General features: G+C 34.6%; 1 pseudogene; it reads right to left on the bottom strand.

Moving 5' to 3' along the window:
• Positions 1-19,568: 19,568 nt before the first annotated feature.
• On the bottom strand, positions 19,569-20,338 carry LOC113833247 (annotated as a pseudogene).
• Positions 20,339-20,589: the final 251 nt, after the last annotated feature.

Here is a 20,589-nt window from a genome sequence, read left to right as displayed (position 1 = left end):
GCTATGAACACCTGATTTTGACAAAGAATTTAAAATTATGCAATGGAAAAAAGAAATCATCTTCAACAAATGGCACTAGCATAACTGGATGTTGGCATGTAGAAGACTGAAGGTATATCCATATCTATCACCATGCAAACACTTAACTTTAAATGGATAAAAGACCTCCAACTAATTGGTTTAGGATACCGATTCCAGAACATCACACCAGTAGCACAGACACTGAGATCTCCAATTAATAAATGCGACCTCCAGAAACTGAGAAGCTTTTGTAAGGCAAAGAACCCAGTCAACTCCACCATAATGGCAACCCACAGAATGGGAAAAGATATTCGCAAACTCCACATCTGACAGAGGGCTGATTTCCAAAATATCCAAAAAACTCAAGAAGCTAATCTTTAAAGCACCATATAATCCAATTAAAAAGTGGGGCATAGATCTAAACAAAGAATTCTCAATAGAGGAATCTAAAATGGCTGAAAAACACGTAAGAATGTGCTCAACATCCTTAGCCATCAGGGAAATGCAAATCAAAACAACTCTGACATACCATTTTACTACTATGAGAATGGCTACAATCAAAAACACCAATGACAGTTTATGCTGGAGCTGATGTGAAGAAAGGGGAACACTCCTCCACTGCTGGTGGGAGTGCCAACTTGTACAGCTATTTTGGAAATCAGTATGGAGAATCCTCTAGTCTATCACATGATTCAGCAATTCCAAACTTAGGGATGTACCCAAGAGATGTACATTCATTCAGTAAGGACATCTGTTCAACCATGTTCATTGCAGCATTATTTATAAGAGCCAGAACCTAGAAGCAACCTAGATGCTCCTAACTGAAGAATGGATGGAGAAAATGTGGTACATTTACACGATGGAATTCTACGCAACAGAAAAAAAAAACAAAAAAAAAAGAAAAAAAAACCATGGAATCTTGAAAATTCACAAGTAAATGAATGGAACTAGAAGAATCCATCCCAAGTGAGGTAACCCTGTCACAAAAAGACAAAATTGGTATGTTCTTACTTACATATGGATTTTAGACTTAGACCAAAGAAGTAGCATCCTACAATCCACACCACCAGAGAAGCTAGGGAACAAGGAAGACCCTTAGATAGATACATGGTCCCCTGGAGAATGGGAAAAGGACATGTTCTCCTAAGCTAATGGGGAGCATCGGGGAAAGGGACAGGGAGTTAGAAACAAAAGTGAGAAGAGGAGGATATGACGGCGTAGGAAGATTTGGTCAGGGGAGAATAGAGGACAGCAAGAAAAGAGATACCATAATAGAGGGAGGCATTATAGGTTTAAAGAGAATTCTGGCACTAGGGAAATGTCCAGACATCTATAAGTTTGACCCCACCTAACAGTCTATGCTTTATTCGAGAGGCTGCCTTAAATGCCCTTCTCTGATAATGAAATTGATGACTACCTTATATACCATCCTAGAGACTTCATCTGGAAGCAGAGTCAGATACCTACAGCTAAATACTGAGCTGAACTCTGGAATCCACTTGTAGAGAGGGAAGTATGATGATCAAAGAGACCAAAACCAGGCTAGAGAAAACCACAGAAACAGCTGGCCTGAACAAGGCTTTGGTCTTGGACCCCAGACTGATAGCTGGGAAACCAGCATAGAACTGTTCCACATCCCCTGAACAAGAATGTCAGTTTGGAGGTCTGGGCAATCTATGGGCCTCTGGTAGTGGATCAGTATTTATCCCTAGTATACAAATGGACTTTGGGAGCCCTCTCGACATAGAGGGATGCTTTCATAGCCAACACACACTGGGGAGGGTCTAGGCCCTGCTCCAAATGATACGACAGACTTTGAAGATCCCCCTATGAAAGTCCTTACCCTCCATGGGGAGCAGAAAGGGGTTGAAATAGGGGCTTGTTGGGGGGGGCAGGGGAAGAGGAGATGGAGAGGGAACTGGGATTGACATGTAAAAGATGCTTATTTCTAATTTAAATAAAAAGAAAACAAGAGGGAAAAGATTAAAAAAGGAACAAAAAATGAATAGTTATGTGCTTCTTAAAAGATAAAATCTTGTCAATGTTTTCTAGAGACCAATGAGACAAATTCCAACACTTCTCATTTAGTGATGCATATTTTCATAAAATTTCAAATGGTCTATCCATTAACATCTTTGATTATCACACATTTTTATGTGCCAGAAATAAAAGGATTGTTTCACAGATTTATCTGAGTTTTGAGATTTGCAAGGTGATACAAAAGAAATCATGTATTGTCACCATTTTGTAAGAAGGCTTCACAGGGAAACAATTATTTGTAAGTTCGTTCTCTTCACTGATGGGTGATGTCACTTCCTTGAGGAATGGTGGGAAGAGGTAATTCTGAGATTCTTTCAAGTGAGAGCCATTTTATAGGGCACCTAAAATTATGGAAATTTGCTTCATCAATAGAAGCAAATAAGTTGAGGTAAGACTAAGCTCCCCCACCCCTTTTATTAAAGATGGGAAGGCAACACTCTATGAGGAAGTCTCCCAAATTCCAGCTCCCAGTGTTAGGAGTCCCACAAGCAGACCCAGCTAGACAACTGACACACATATGTAGAATGGCTGTGTTGGTCCCATGCAGTCTTCCCATCTGTCATTTCAGACTTTGTGAGCTCCTATGAGCTGAGGTATTTGGATGACATTCTTTGTTGATAAGCATGAGATGCTGGCCATTTTCAGTACAGAAACAGAAGAGTAGTGGAGAGTAGGAACAGAGGGTATTTGTGGGAAGGGATGGTATGAAAGGAAAGATGGGAAACTATGATTTAGATGTAAAATAATGGAATAAATTTAGTTGGATAGATAGATGATACATAGATAGATAGATAGATAGATAGATAGATAGATAGATAGAAAGAACACACAATAATATCCAGGAAAATTGAGTCCTATCCAAAGTTATATCAAACTTAGTATGACTGTGACATATTCTAAACAATAGCTCTACACCATTATTTACAAAATGTAATTGGAAGATGGGCGTTGGTGGCGCATGCCTTTAATCCCAGCACTCAGGAGGCAGAAGCAGGCGGATCTCCGTGAGTTCGATGCCAGCCTCGTCTCCAGAGAGTGTCAGGATAGGCTCCAAAAGCTACACAGAGAAACCCTGTCTCATAAAAAAAATGTAATTGGAGGCACGCTAATCACAAATGAAGACTTTTTTTTTTTTTTACTAAAGTATGGACACAAAGATTGGAGAGTCACTGAAAGCCATTAAAGAAATCTGATCATAAGTCATAAAACAACAATTCCTGTGTTTTTGAACCTTATTTTAATATATTTGTCCAGGTTCAACTTCCCAACCCTATTTATATATTCCATAAACATAGATTTTTATTGTAATTGCTTATTTAAGGATAAATTTGTAACAATCTGTATGAATTAATTTCTACTATTTTGATATTATGTTTACTTTTTCAGTAATCTCTCCCCACATAATCTCCCTCCTGAGTCTCCTCCTGTGCCTTATCCTTCCTTTTCCCATTCCCACCTGCCCTGCAGTGATTCAGAAAAACGGATCTATTTCAAATAGATGGAAATAAAAAAAAAATCATACTGAGTTACTTAACCTAGGTAAATATGATATGAACTCACTTATAAGTAGACATTAGCTGTTCAGTAATGGATAATCATCCTACATTCCATAGACAAGAGATGCTGTATAACAAGAGGATTCAAGGAGGTGGGGACAAATTAACTTTATTATTTTTAATTAGATTATCTTATTTTCTGGACTAGTCTATCCTCTGGTTTGCAAGAAAAGTTAGCAGCATTAGTACTTAACAGACATAGCCACAGTCTAGTTAGTACACACCTGAAACAAAACTCTGTTAGTTATAAATAAATGTTTCTATGTGCTGTCAAAATTAAGTGTAGCTGAGAGGAATCTTGGTTCAGATGATTTATTGTATATGAGTTTTTAAACAGTTTGTGTAAAAACATTTTTGTGAAATACTTTTTGTAATATCTGCAATTTTTTGAAATATTAAAAGTGGCTTTCAACTATCTTTCCACTCATCTAAGCTGTAGAAGACAGACATAGTAGCCCCTCTAGAAAAAGAAGAAACACATGAGAAATGGAGGTCAAATCTGATGGTGTCTTTCAAAGCCTTGCGGCTGAGGCAGAGCAGAATCCGATTCATTCTTTTGGGAATCTCTATCCTGCTAGTTTTTATAGTGTTTGGATTCAGTGAGCACAGATGCATATCTGATTCATAAACAATTCAAACTTATATAATAATGTGGGAATAAGAAATCAGGCATGTTTTAAATTATTTTTAGAATATTCTAGTCAATGTTGACTAACAACTTGTTCTTCTCTATTCAGATTCTGAAGAGTAAGCAATGTCCAATGTTACACACACACACACACACACAGAGAGAGAGAGAGAGAGAGAGAGAGAGAGAGAGAGAGAGAGAGAGAGAGAGAGTGTGTTTAATACAGACTTTTGGTAATAAGTATGAGAAGTGTGTGTTATCCATCTAGAAGGAACATTGGCAGTTACAAGCACAGATTTCTTAACACTGCATTTAAAGATAAATCTGTCTCCAGAGGTTATTTTAATAAGTCATAGTTTTAAATTTAGTCAACTCAATCAAATGTCAAAATGTTTATGGAAGCTTTTCTTTTCAGGCACGTAATATATGCCTGTGTAACAGCTCATCCTAACGCAAACAATGAAAATGTCACTGCCAAACAGTTTTTACCAGTAAGTATTGTAGGTGTAGAAGGATATTATTAAGATTTACAAAATAAATGCTGAAGCAGATATCAATATGAAAAGTTCATTCCTCATTGGAAATTCAGATTCTCAAGTCATGGACACTTCCCTTGATGCCCTAAGTGAAGTAGAAAGAATATAAAATCTTGCTCTTTTAATATAGGTGATGTAAGCAATTAACAAAATGCAATCAATATTCCCATACTCATACCTACAATGATCATATGCATGTCCCACATAGATCTCCTACACTAAAGCAACTGTTTCTTTAGAACATCATCACATTTTCATGAGCTGTGTCCTGACATTTATATCACTCACAAAGTCTCATGGTTTTAAAGATCAGTTCTTTAATTATTTTATGTTTTGATATTATAATTTTCTCTTTTGTCCCTTCCATTTCCTCCTTCCAAAACCTCTCATACAGTTCTTCTTCTATAAATCCAAAGCTTGTTTATTCATTAATTGGTATTGCATATATATATAAATCCTAAATAAATGAATACAACACACACTATCTGTCACTCTTATGTTTTACTCCTACCCCGCTACCTACTTTCAAGATAATTCAGTGTTTCTTTTTCTTAGTATTTATATTCCTGTTTCTTGTTTCCCTTTTCCCCATTTCCCAGGAATATTATTGATGTTCCAGGTTTTTTTTCCAAGACAGAGTTTCTCTGTGTTGCTTTGGAGGTTATCCTGGAACTCTCTGTACACCAGGCTGGCCTGTAAATCAAAGAAATCCATCAATATCCAGCTGATGTACAAGTTTTTATGTAATAGTAGGAATCAAACAAATATGCAAACCATGTTGTTGGCACTGTAAAATACTTTTTTCTACTTCTTTCCTGATTATGTTATAAAATTATAATAGATTTATTGGCAGTTGCAAACATATAAAAGACAATTTCTATTCATATTAAATAGTGAAGAAATGTGTTGTGTCCTTTGAATCATAGTTGCAGGTACACTTATGAGTTTTCTGGATGATAAACTAAAATGCAGTTGTGGTCTGTAGGGGCTCACAGATGGAGTGAGCATGAATATTACTTTTGAATACAACTGAGATTGGCACTCACAGCAGAATTGATGCCAGCATTGGTGTTTTCTGTTAAGGACATTGCTGGGGTTTAGGTGCAGCATTTCTGCTTCCTTCACTGTCTTCAAACATCCTTCCTTCCATCTCAGTGTATTTGTCCATCATCTTGTTTCTTTAACTTAATTTCTCATCCTTTCCATTCATTGTGATTTTCATAGAATAAAAGATTGACTAATTAAATGACACATTTTAAAAGGTAAACACACCTGCAAGACACATTTTTTCCAGGTGTGAAACCATTCACTGGTATATGGAATTAGAATTTGATTTATCCTTTCGGGAGATAAAGTTCAACCCACATATGTTATTTTAATTTAATGATATTTAGCACATGCATAAACATAATTTTCAAAATAGAATGTGCCTAGAAATAAAAAGAGAAGAAAACATTTGGCAATAAAATTTATATAATTTATAATATGTCTGAGGATGACTAAGGGATTTAATGAATTAATAAAATACATGACATCTAATATACAACTCTACAAGTCATCATTGACTTAGTGTGGATGCTCTAGTAACTTAAAAAATACGGTTATACATTGTTTACCTTTTATACAGAATCGCTTTTGAGAAAATTCTGAACAAAGGTAAACTTGATTTTCCTACTGCATTTTAATGTATTTTGAACTAAAATATACTAAAATCATATTGAATTTGTAAACTGAAATCTGTATTTTTATGATCAGAGAGTGAAAAACAATTTCTGTTATAAAAAGGAATATGAAATATATGAAAGAAATAAAAGATGCAAAGACACTTTCAAATTGTGACCATCCCAAACCTACGTGAGCAAGTAGCACCTCTGTTCCCACCGAGGAAAGCCTAGAATGAATTAGCTTTCTTTATTTTATAATATCATAGTCTACTTTACCTCAGTTATAGAAATATACAATTTAGGAGCATTGCAATTCCCATGGTCACCAAAAATCCTAATTTTAAAGTTATTCCTAACCAATAAATGAAACCATAGGATTTGATCTCTTTGGTATACCAGAGAATAAGGGAACTGTAAAAGAGCATTTTAATAAATAATTCAACTTTGAATGAATAATCTTGTTTTGTGCAATGAGATGTGGTTACTGAATGGCTTGTCACACCACCTAAGAGATGTGCTTATGAGTATTCAGCTTTAATTGGACAATCCTTATCAACCTTTTCCTATGGAAAACTCAGGCACAATTGTGGAATAGAGGGGAGAAGACAAGAGTCAGGACATAGGAAAAAGGGCTATGAAAGATTGGGTTCTGGACATGATACAACTATAAACACACAACTCACAGTAGCTACTGTTCCTGTAAAAGACATGCATAAACTAAAGCCAGTGGTAAGTCAGCACAAATCCAGAGGGGTCTGTGTTCCTTTATCCCCACAGAAGGAACTACTGGAAGTTGATGGCTGCTGAGAGAGGGAGACCCATTCACTTTTGGTATGTTAACATGATCCAGTTGGTGGTCCCACATCCAAATGGGAAGCACCAATTTAATTTGGGATTATTAATAACCTCAATAAAAGAAGGCATGAATTTGGGAGGGAGATCAGTTGGATAGTCCTAGGAATATTTGGAGAAATGTAGTGGGGGTTGAATATGATCAAACTATATTGTATATGTGTAAAAATAACAAATATTTAATAAAAATTCCTCCACTGGTGAGGAACCAAACTCAACAGCAATGCACTGTATGTTTTTAAGGTGTATTAGCCAATCCTGATGAACAACTCAAAAGGGGTTTCTCATGCCTTGTATTGGGGTTTTTGTTAGGTTAGTCTTTGGCTCTGAGAGACAACAATATCAACCTAGATTTTAAAAGTTTATTAAAACTTTATTATGTACTTTTTTTTACTTGCAAACACTAGTAAGTATAAATCTATTTGTTGTGTAAATAGTTCATAGTATGATTTTCTTATCTTTTTCATACATACTTGATATTATTTTAGCTACAGCCCTCTTTCTCCTATATTTACTTCCTCGAAAAGCACTCAAAGGAATTTTCCCTTTTTGAATATCAGATCACTTTGAATCCAGCTATTCCTTATAACCTCCTCCCTCCTTCTCCTATATTTCTCTCTTTCTCCCTGATTTAAAGTTCAGGGAACATTGCAGAATAGAGACAAAGAGATTGTGGGAGCCAGAGGAACTGGGAGTTTGCTGTGTGAATGTATCTCCTAGTAATGTCGGAAGCTACTAATGTCAAAACTACATCCAAAAACTATCATCAACATGAGTAGTCCAGCAAGGATGACATCAATGAACATGCCAAACTGGATAGAGAAAAACTGGCAAGTCCTCTACCTCATAAGTACTTTAGGTCACTGCTAAAACGTAAGAGTGGGAAACATTGTCTGATTCATGGAATATCACTCGAACTGTTTTTCTAGTGACAAATGGTCAACAATGAAATCATACACACAATTAACATTGTACAGATAGAACAGATTATATTTAGCAACATATCACACACACAGACACAGACACACACACACACACACACACATATATATATATATATATATATATATATATATATGCAATAACAATTGATAAAAAAGCGACCATGAATTTGAAAGAGAGTGGAAAGGGGTATATTGGAGGATTAGGTAAAGTAAAGAAAAGATATGAGTATAATCTCAATTATAAAATAAGGTAACAATTTTTACTTGTCAGTTTTGTTATTAATATTATGAATGCACCCGTCATTTAAATGAATATGCATGTAATTAAATTAATAATCATAACTCCATTTATTTTATATTTACCATTATATTTACCTTATATATTACTTCCTCAATCATTTAAATTAGATAATTTTCCACTCAATTTACTTTTGTGAAAGCTGAGCTCTGTAGAAACTGTGCATTTCAATTATACTGTTAGACATTTAGAAAAAATTCAGAAGTGGTTGTAGAATATTTCAGTTATATATAAACTTCACCAAGACTTCTGATTCTATTCGAATGTAATTATGTGTCATGACATCACAAACAATTTAGGATTTTCATTGCTATGGAAAGGCTACCGTCTGAGCCTGTGCCATTGCAGGCATGTGTCATTATGTACAAGTCAGAAGGATGAGAACACAAAGTATCATACTTTCCACATAAAGAAACAGAAGCTTAAAATGTTACAGAAGGGTAGTGTATGAATATCACTGAGAAAGATATCACTAAAATAAAGAATTTCATTAATTAATCAATCAATTAATTCCATTAATTTGTTAATTCTCTTTATCCACTTTCTTATAAGACTTGTCCAATTCTGATGTCTTTAGAGGAGACTAAAATGCTTGTTGTATCAGACTCACTTGACACATTTTATATGATCTCTCAGAAACTTCTGGCATTATAGTTTGAAAATGTAGTCAGAGAACCATATTTCTGAGACCCTGTATTTTTTAAATACTGTTTTCAATTATTCAATATGGACTGCCCAATTTAAGTTCTCATGCACACATTGAGAAGCATAAAAGAAAGATGAGTGCAAATAAGTATAAATTATTTGAATATTTAAATTCAGAGGGAGAAACTTGTCAGGTTATTATAAACAGAATGATTTTCCTCTCAGCAATTTTTATGGAAACAAGAAAATTCCTGGCCATACTTCTTTAGAATTTTCTGCTTGGGTGTTGACAAACAAAAAATAAGGATTCTGATACTTATTGCTGAGTAACACTTCTCTTCATTTTGTTCAAAGAATTTATAGATGTTTTGTTTCTATGTTTCTATGAATCTTTATGAGCTGCCTGTGTCCCTGGCCTCTGAAGAGGTTGGTACAGCGGATGGCTGGTGGTGGGAGTGGGAGGGAGGGAAATCAGGTCCTTTGAGACTGAGTGTGGAGGTTAGGAAACTGAACCTTATATGATGGAAAGTATCAAGTTCTCATAACTGTAGAGCTATCTCTCCACAGGAAGCACTTTATACAGCACCAGCTTCCCAGAGATTTCCCTCTCAAGGAAAGCCTTCATTTAGTAAGTGTTTTTTCATGTAAAGTTTAAAGGGAAAATTTTCCAAAGAAAATAAGGCTAAACTCATTACAGAGAATGCTATTAATATTTTTAAGTAAAAGCAAAATTTCAGCCAATTTTCAAATTATTCCATATTACTGTCAAATATTTAAAGACCTTTAAATAATCTAAAGTGTGACTATTCATTAGCTCAAGGCTTTCCTTAAACAAGTAAAAACAAGCACTTATTGTCTGATAAAGAAAAAGTTTGTAATGCACATCATTCGAGCTAACAAATAACTAAGAACTGCACTAGTGTCAGTGGAGTTATCTGGGTGATATGTATAGACTAAGTAGTGAAAGCAGACTTTGAGCAAGGGAGTATATGGGGCTAAGGGACAAGCAGACTACACAGAACTATCAAAGGCTATGATAACTAGCAGTCGTTCCAGGACCATGCAATCTAACAAACTCATGAAATCTAGATCTACAACTGTGGAGAACACAAGAGTAGACAGTTATGAAGCTTGGAAAGCTGAGGGGACCCTAGCAGTAGGACCATGATATAAATCTGGTACATGAGCCAGCGTGTTAGAACCTCCTCCTTGGGATGAGTTGCTATGCTCAATGGCAGTAAGTAGGACCACGATATAATCCCTGTAAGTGAGCTAGCATGTTGGAGCCCATTCCCTATGGTGGGATGCCATGCTCAGTCTTAATGCATGGGAGAGGACTGGGCCCTCAACATACTGTATCAGACTATGTTGACTCCTCATGGGAGCCCTTACCTCTGAGAAGGAGTGGACTGGGGGTGGACTAATGGGGAGGTGAGGGAGGTGGGGAGGAGTAAATGTGGTTGGAATGTAAGATGAAATAAAAAATTTAAAAATTAAATTAAGAAATAAAAAAATGAAAAAGAATAAAATTAAAAAAGAAAGAAAAACAAGAATGAATCTCTCCATGTAGGTTTTGGGAATTTACCTCAGGTCCTCGTGTTTACAAGGTAAATATTCTACTGACTGAGCTAGCTCCCAATCCCGAGGCATTATATCAAACAGAAGCTCTTACATTTGGGATTATATATGACATATATATACATAGATCCTACTTATTAATAAATAGAAACTTAGTCACAAGAAGAAGACTTATAAGAAATTTAAAATTGATCTATGCTCCTGTAGATATTCAAAGCACCATACTTCTTTTTCTGGAAGATGACTATACAGACCAGGAGCCTTATTAAAGAATACTTTCATGTGTATGCTAACTACACAAATCCTTTTTCTAGAGATTTATTGGGAATCTTGAAAAGAATCAACAACTATGGCACACAAACCAAGTAAGTACTGACACATTTCTGATATCTATTGAGGTTTTTAGGGTTCAGAACTAAAGACCAAGTTTGTGGAAGAAACAGGCAGAATAATCAACATGCAAATGGCAATCCAATGAAAAAGGTAAATGACACCATTTGTAAATCAAATACTGTATGAATTTTTGTAGTTACATATGGTGATGTATTGTTTATGATCTAATAAACCTTGCCTGGAGATCACAACACAGAGCTAGTCACACCCACGGACCAGGCAGTGATAGCACCCAACTTTAATCCCAGGACTCAGGAGACTGATGCAGACAGATATCTGTGAGTTCAAGGCAACCTAGTATTACATGAGAATGAATTGGTCTAAAAGAAAAACAGAGCTCATAGCTTTAATCCAGGTACTAAAGAGATGTATACAGAAGAAGGAAAGGGTCTCATGTGAGATTCAATTTCCAGTCACAGGGAAAAAAGGATCTCTGTTTCAGTCTTGGTAGAAGTGAGAACCACTGGCTGACTTCTTTGCTTTGCTGATCATCAGCTTGAAATCCAGTATCTGTCTCTGGTTTTTTATTATTCACGTTATAGTTATTCATCCCTGATTGTTCATAGTGTGTCATTTTATTTCCAAGAAGCATGCAATAATGATGTGGTCAGCAGACTAGATCCCACTCTTGCAGTTAGAAGATGAACATTGAATTCCAGAGAACACATGCCCTTGCCTTAGCAATCACTACTTTGTGTGAGGTGTGCTACAACTACAGAAGAACATAAGTAACCATAACATTGCCTATGGTAAGTATGCTATATAAAGAAACAGCATCAGAAGATTACAAACAATTCTGTTAATTTATACAGAACTTTTCTGAAAGATACCTTGGGACAAATACGGAATGGAAAATTTGATAAAGGAGGGGTGTTCCATATTAATTATTCCATATTTACTGCCTCGCAAATTTACAAAATGCTATTTAGTATGAAATCTTAACTAATTAGCATATAATTATCCTATGTGCTGTAACACATAGGAAATTAAAAATCATTAAAAATCAAAACATCAATCCCAGAAAATTCATAATTTAAAATGCATTATTAGTTTATAAATCTGGTTTATATATTTCTAAATATAATAAAGTAGAATATTGGTTTAAGCTTAGATTAAATTATAGAATCAGTGGTTCTTGTATAGGTTATAAACTTCCTTCTGAATTTTTGAAATTTTATTCAAAACTTTATGGCCACCTCTACCATACTTCATTGTTATATTATCAATTTGTCAATATGACAACTGACAATGCCGTACTGTCAATTTATGAATCATGGAGTATTTAGAAATTGACCATAGTGATATAATTTTTCTTTCTATATTCAGATCATTTTGTAAGATTGTTACCACTTGGTTAAATGCCTTATCCAAGGAAGATACTTCTGTAAAAGCACAAATCTGTGCATGTCCCTGTAGCTGAAGAATTTAATTTTCAGTTGCAAACTTGTATAAAAAGCCTGACACATGTTCTATGTATCATGCTACAGCTGATAGCAGATGTTTTACACTTGGCAAATGTGCTTCTAAACCTTTGGTGAAATGGAAAGTTTTCTGTATACTACAATGAAATTATTCTGGAAAATACTATAGCTTTTAGATGAATAAGTTTTAAACAACCTGTAACCATCCTCGTTTAATTATTCTGTTTATTTGAATACACTGTCTTTCTAATACATTTGACTGGTTCCTTTTATTCCTGGAGCTTCACAATATCTGCCATGACTTCAGACTTGGATCCAAAGCTAAATTGTTAAACCCATTATCCTCTCACAAAGCACTGTGTATCTTTCTTCCAGACACAAACTTTGTTTTATTATCTATATTCACTCATACATTTCCCAATCTAGAAAGCAGGGCTCTGGTTATATTTTTATTCCCTTTCTATTTTTTCCTGGCAGAGATTTGCATATCAATGAAGATGTTTGAATTAGATGTCCTGTTTTTTAATTGTTTCTTCCTTGCTAATATTAAGTGAAATTAAATTAAAAGAAACATGTTCTGATATAGCAACAGTAAAATTTATGACAAAATGGAAGTAAGGATTTTTACAGTTTCAGCATAATGGAGTCAACAGTGTGCAAACATTACTGCAGAGTATCCTCTTTCAGATCAATATATGTGTAGAGATTAGTTTAAATTAAAATTAAATTTAATATTTAAATCATAAACCAATATTATTTAAATTTTATTTTGAAAGAAAATAACAAAAAGGACGTATATTTCTTAGATTAAATATTCTTACACTGAATTTTAACTTAATAGAATTCATGAATGACTCAACAATTTATGTTATTTTTAAGCTACTTTCCTGGACAGACTGATCCACATTTATTCATATTTTGTAACCCTAGCTATGGATAAGATTGCACATATGGACACTGATGTTTAAAGGGCTTCTGAACTATTGGAATATTGCAAAATATTTTTATGCAAAATAAGTACTACCTCAGACATGATTAGCATTTCAATAAAGATCAATAACCAAGGTGAGTAATGTCTCTAAATGTCTAGTAAATATGTATATTTTGGGATAATAATGAAAGTGTCATTTCTGAGACCACCTTCAAGAACAGTGAAGGAAAAAGAGTTGTGTTTGACAGTCAACAAATGAATAATTTATTTCTAATGACGTGGGGAATTTTAGTCATGTAGGATTTACTGTAGGATTATTGACATTTCTTCTAATAAAGATTTAGAAGAGATGTATTCTAAAACAGAAACCTGAAGAACAGAAAAGTCCTTACTAAATTATAGCATAAATCAACACTTTTGTATCACAACTTGAGCTTTATTATTTATAATGTTTTCACAATTCCCAATGACTTTAAATCTTCAAATACTGTGTTGTCATCTAGTTTTATGTGCTGAGATGTACAAAGTTTATTATTTGACTAATATCCTTAATATATTTATTTGTGAACTTTACCCCATCTAAGCCATCTCTTAGGAAAGCCTTCATTGAAAATGTATATATTCCACTTTGGATTTGAGCATGTCTATAGAAAATTTTCTTAATTATTATTACACATAGGAGAGTTCATCCCTAGGCAGGTGGTAGAAAACTACATGGTCTTGAACCAGTGAGAAAGCCAGGAGAGAGAGTTCATCTATACTTCCTATCTCTAGCTTCATCTTTCAGCTCTTGTCCTGCCTACATTTCGTGATGGTTTGTGATCTAGTTGTACAGATTTAATAACTTCCAACACCATGTTGATTTTGATCAAATTTTTTTTTTAACACAGATAGATTGAAAGTAGAACAACTAGTCAAGAGATAACAAAATCTGATAACTGGAGCCTTGTTGGTCTACTTTAACATAAAATCTGGCATGGAAAGCACAGAGAAACAGAATGAAAAAATAATGGCAAATAAGATAATAAAGAATAAGGAATACATAAGCAATAGAAGATAGTTACACAGTTTTATATAGGCTTATACATGTTTTTATATGTGTGTATACCATTTTCCCCACATTGAAATGACAGCACGTTTAACCATGTTTTTTTTCCTGAAAAAAAAAAGGTAACTTGAACAGATACCAATTTCTCTCTGAATGAAGAATAGTTCCATAAACTGAGGTTATAGCAAGTTACAGAGCAAATTTTTAAATTATTATGTTTAGATTACTACTGTGTTTGTGAATTGGTTTGTTCTTTAGAGCTCCCATGTTGAACTATTCTTCTCTTGTTTCCCACTGTTACAAAGGTTTAGCAATTTAAAGACAGGATGCTCAGGAGAAGGTGACTAGGCTATTAGAGCTACTACCCTTTAAAGAGATGAAGATATTTTTAGTGGGACCCTTCTAAGTTCATTGAATAATGAATTCTTATTAAATGATGTGTCCCTATTGATTCATCATGTGTCTCTCTTTCTCCCTCTCGAACATGGGACTGGTTCCATACACATTTTTTTTTTATTGTTTTTTCAAGACAGGGTTTCTCTGTGGCCTTGGAGGCTGTCCTGGCACTAGCTCTTGTGGACCAGGCTGGTCTCGAACTTACAGAGATCCACCTGCCTCTGCTTCCCTAGTGCTGGGATTAAAGGTATGTGCCACCAAAGCTCGGCTTCCATACACATTTAATAGAGAAGATAATTGTTCCTAAAAGAGGCAAATTGTACCAGGAACTGGCATATGAAATAATAAGGAAGACATAATGCTTGGAGAAGGCATGTAAGTGTTGCCTAGAGAGGTAGGATAAATGATTTGGAGGATAGATACGATCATGTTTACTTGTATATATGCATTAGCATTTCAAAACTAAAAAATTACACATTAGTTTAAAATTAAAACCATATAGTTCTAAAGAAAGAAAATAGTTGGTATATCTCCATACAGATTGTATAAGAATTATAAGAAAGTTAAGAAATTATCCATATCCAAAAATAAAAAGTAACAATTTTTATTTATCACACAGGTATGAATTCAAGTCTGATATCTCATAGAAGTAAACAAATATGATGAATATATTTGTTTATAAGAAACATAAACAGATTTTGAAGCTAAAAAGAATTGATAAAAACACAACTGTCCTTAAAAATTCAGAAGTCATGGACATATAATGATATCAAAACTGTTCCTGGTGCTAACTCTTCTTTGGTAGATTTTACCAATGCACAAAACAATGCCAAATATGTAAAATTGTTTTTATGATAGAGTTGTTTTAAAATGGAAAGATTAGGCTTGTAAAATTATAGAGAGAATTCCAGTAATGCAGAATTCTATACAAAGTAAATAACCTGGAGGTAATTTATAAAATGGAAATGGATATAAATTTGGAGTTACTAATGATGATTAGAAGATTTGAATATATGTTCCACAATGGAAATTATAATTTTGCCAAAAATTGATGAATTCCTCTTACTTGCTTTTTGCTATACTTGTATATCAGAGCATCTCCTAATACAGACCTGAGATAATTCTGAACCTGATGGAAATTAGCATGGAAAATCGAAACTGGTGTACTTGAAGAGAACAAAAGACTTTAGAGTGTTCATCTCTAAATAGAACATACATATCACACCTGCCCTTTCAAGGTTTATGAGTCTTTACAATGTTGAGGCAGAAAGATTATAAGAACCACAATTGGTCAATAACATTAAGGAAATGGTTTTCAGACATGAGAGGACAACTGCACCTATGAACTCATAGCAAAGGAAATGGTTCTCTAATTAAGGACACAACCTGTATAAGCTGCAGCCAAAACAAATTATAGAGTAGTCATAGAAAGGTAGACATGGCATCTCATCAGTGGCTGAGGAATTATTGGCATTGGGTTGCTGCTGAGTGAGAGAGAGTCAGTTGTCCTTAATTATAGAACTATTAGTAGACTTACCACATGTCAGTGCACATTCCACAGTAAAGACTTGTTAGGCAATACAAAATGAACTCCTTAAGAAGAGAAGAAAACAAAACCAGAAAAATCTCAAATACAGGGTGGAAATGATGGAAGCTAGAGAGGATTGTAAAGGAATTAGTTAGGAAGGAGAGGATGAATATATTCTCAAAAAATGGAGAGAGAGGAGGGCATGGCTGCCCATCCCTTACCAAGAAGTTATCTATAACTTAGCTTAGTTCTCTCAATGGGTCTCACCTATTATATTAACCACACATAAGGGGAGGCTCCAAGCTGAGCATTATGGTCAATGCAAAACAAACTCAAAGGTATTTTTTAGGTGTTTTTTTTTTTAGATATTTTGTAAATTATTTCTCTCATATTGCTTTATTTGAACATTTTTTTCTCACTCACTGTTTGTTTATTCTTCTATTATGGCTTCCAAATATACGATTTTATGGATCTTGTTTATGTGTGTGGTTATTTTATTCCCATTTTTAAAAATAGGCTTTGTGTTTGCTTGAGAGACAGGTGGGGGGGTAGATCAGAGGCTCACATTTATTATTATTTCAATTAAATAATGCAAGAAATAAAACAGATAATTGTTCTCATTGATAAAATATATTCTGCTTCATTTCTTTTGAGTTTTAGCTTGAACTCTATTGACTATTTAAAAAATTAATGTATATTGAGCTAAATTTTAAATAACACAAATATGACTGAAAGGATGATGTGGAAAATAATAAAGATATGACTAAATTAAATTCAATATTACTGAGAGAATCCATAAGCATAATTGTCAGTTTTAGAAACCATTTATAAATAAATCAGTTATCTAGTGAAAAGATATCATTTGATAAATATTAAGAAGTATCTTAGTTTCTATTCATCCAAATGATTAAGTTTTAATATTGGTATCATTTGTTTATTTAATTTACTTTATTATTGTCCAACACAATTTCTTTGTTTTGGTTGCCTCAGTTTAGCTTAAGTACTAATACAGCAGATTCTCTAAACATATTTACAGGATATCCAATAGAATGATAATCAGTCTGTGAACATGCTGAGGTTAACCTTTCTTTTTAAAATGTTCCAGTCTCTCTCCATTTTGTAAATATGTGTATAGTTCTTCAGGTCTGTATAAAGCTTTGAAATTTCATGTACATTAGAATCGTATGGCCAATCTTCAATGGTATGTACTCTAACAAGTCTCTGGCCAAGGCTTTGCTTTATGTACAAGTTTCTATTTTTTTTCATGGCAATTTCTCTACATGCCAGGAATACTACTAATTTAGTTTTACAATGCTATTTATTGCAGTTACTTCTTTACATAGATTTTGCACACAGAAAGTCAACGTGTGTCTGATGAATGAATTAGTGTTTTTGAACATTTCTCCATTGTTTCACGGCTACTGCATGAATGATGTGTGATACAATCTCATCAAATTCACAAAGGACTAATTAAATGGGATAAAACATTATTAATTATTATATTAATAAGAAAAATGGCAGCATAACTGTAGACTGAGGGACAGTGTAATGAATATTGGCATTTTTCAATTTTGTCTTTGAATCTTCCACATGATTTTTAATTCATTACTCTATGATTAGCAAAATTAAAGATTCACAACTGGCAAAACATAAGCATCAAAAGTTAAGAATAAAAGAGCTCTTTTGCAAAGCTTAGCAGTCTATAAAAACACATGCAAGCAGATATTGTAAATCACTAATATAATGGAAAAAGTTTCTCGGAGAGCAACATAAACATGCTGAGAAGTGCTGCAGATACAACATGTAGCAAATCTCTCACAGCAAACTCTATTAATCTTAATTTTTACTCTTGCATTTATCAGAATTAGTGGACAGAGTATTATATATGCAAGCTATTTATATGATAATGAAATTGTGTAAATTTTGTGGTGTGCACAAATCAAGCATTTATATTTGTTTCCTTTCTCCAAATGCCTATTTTGTTGTTTTTGTAATTTGTAATTTATTTTTATATGCTGTATTTATGAATACACAATTGTAATCTATATAAACTATATTCCTGTAAGATATTGTATTATAAAGACTCTGTCAGATTCTTGTTGATGCATTTTCACTTTCTGTAATATATTATGAGTGCATGTTTGTTTGCTTGCATTCTCAAAAAGTAAAGTTTACATTTATAATTTTACACAAACTTGAACTTAGATCCAGGCAGGATTTGTGATATATTTAAACCATTTTGTGATTTTATATCAAGTAAAATAAAAGAATGATTTTCTCTTTCAAATTAGAGAGATTCTCACAGAGAAATTACTTCTCAATTTGAGAAGAAACATTCTTATAGCTACTCCAAAACTTGAGATTTGAACATATTAAAAATCTGGCATGAATATAATTTGTAATCTTCATTCTATGAACTACAACTTATTTTAGATATGCATTGTGTCCTTTGACTTTCCATTGAACTTTAATTCTTCTACAATTTCCCATAAGTAAAATATCATGATCAATGTCATAATGAAAATTAACCTTCAAAATATTATCAGAAGCATTAATTCTTTTCCTTTCTAAATTAGATGTTTACATCATCTTTATAATTTAATTAATGATGGTACTTTGTCATTCTGCCTTCCAAGCATCTTTTCTACAACTTTAGAAATAGTACTAATGTAGAAATTAAGTGTTTTGAAAGCAGTACTTCACTGCAATATCTTGTTATTTGACTTCCTTCTGGGTCCTTGATACTCTGAAATTATTTTATTCTTTTCAGTTTAAGTAATAAAAATTTATTGAGATTTTCTGGGATGTGGTTATCTCTCCCCATTTTGAGGGAGGGAAACACTGTAGGAAATCACTGAGAAGCCCCACTGCCCATCCCTGCCCATTCCCCAGGGCCAATACATGGAGGAGGAAAACCCTCTGAAAGGGGTGGTCTTCAGTCTTCCTTAATCCAAGAGGGCAAGTACAGAGGAATCCATCACGTGATGCTTGGGTGAAGGTGAGGCACGCTTATCTTCCTCCCTGGCTCCTCAAATCTGAATGCGAAATATATTCACTCCTCTGTTGGTAGAGTTCGTGATGTCCACAACTCATTTCTTAGCCTTAATGAGGCCGTCACTTCCCCGAGTAAACTTTCATCCTGTAGAGTCGGCACAATGTTGTCAGCCTTCAGATGGATGTCTCCTTGTGATGTGAGTATAATCTTAGAGATATTCTGGATGGTGGATCTTTCTGAGCTTCATATAGCCAGGAATCTTGCTCATTGCTTTTCCAAGCATTTTGGCAGCCTCAGCCTCCACTTCAGCCTGCATGATCTTCTGTCGCTGTTCCTGCTTTGTTTTTCCCACAAAAACTGCCCCCCCCTTGTGTGATTTCTGCAACTGCTGTGTGCTATAAGCTAAAGCTCAGCTGGGTGATAGCTACGTCTTCCAGGATGAGGCTGAAGAGGGACACCTGAGCCTGCTGGGTAATCAGCTGTGATGCATTCAACTTGGCCACCACATACCTAAGCATACCATTGACAAGGAACAACAGCACTAGCCCTGGTACATGATGGGGAGCTCCTGGACGTATGGTAGAGACGACACATGCAGGGAAATGTTCACCATCTGCACATCTTTGGAACCTGTGTGGGAGGGGATTTTTCGGGATCTGAGGTACCCGAATCAGGGGATCCTAAAGGAAAGGCCCTCAGCCAGGATTGAGTCTTGTTGCACACAGCTGATCTGGTTAAAGAAGATGGCTCTATGACCACTTTTCGAGGTGAACAGATTCCTGGACGCCATAAGCTTCAGTTCCGGCCTCCAGAAGCCGCTTCAGTGGGGAGGTGTCCTGCTAAATCCTTTAAGTTCTAGGACATGACCGATCCTCCGAAAAGTGGTGGCGGCACTGGTGGTCGGGAGGAGGTTCCCGCCCGCTTCTACTCCAGTATACAGACTTTGACCTGCACACGAGAACTGGGAGCCATGGTGCTCACAGCAGAAAGGGCATCAGGAGTGAGTCTGAAATTATAAATGCGTTAATAAATGTCATGGACTTTCATTCCATTCTGAGTCTGTACTCTTTCACTGTTCCTTTCTCATTTAATTTGAGACCTCGAAGTTCCATCTT

The sequence above is a fragment of the Cricetulus griseus genome, assembly GCF_003668045.3.
Source record: "Cricetulus griseus strain 17A/GY chromosome 1 unlocalized genomic scaffold, alternate assembly CriGri-PICRH-1.0 chr1_1, whole genome shotgun sequence".
NCBI classification, from domain to species: Eukaryota; Metazoa; Chordata; class Mammalia; order Rodentia; family Cricetidae; genus Cricetulus; species Cricetulus griseus.
This window is presented reverse-complemented; position numbering and strand designations above follow the sequence as displayed.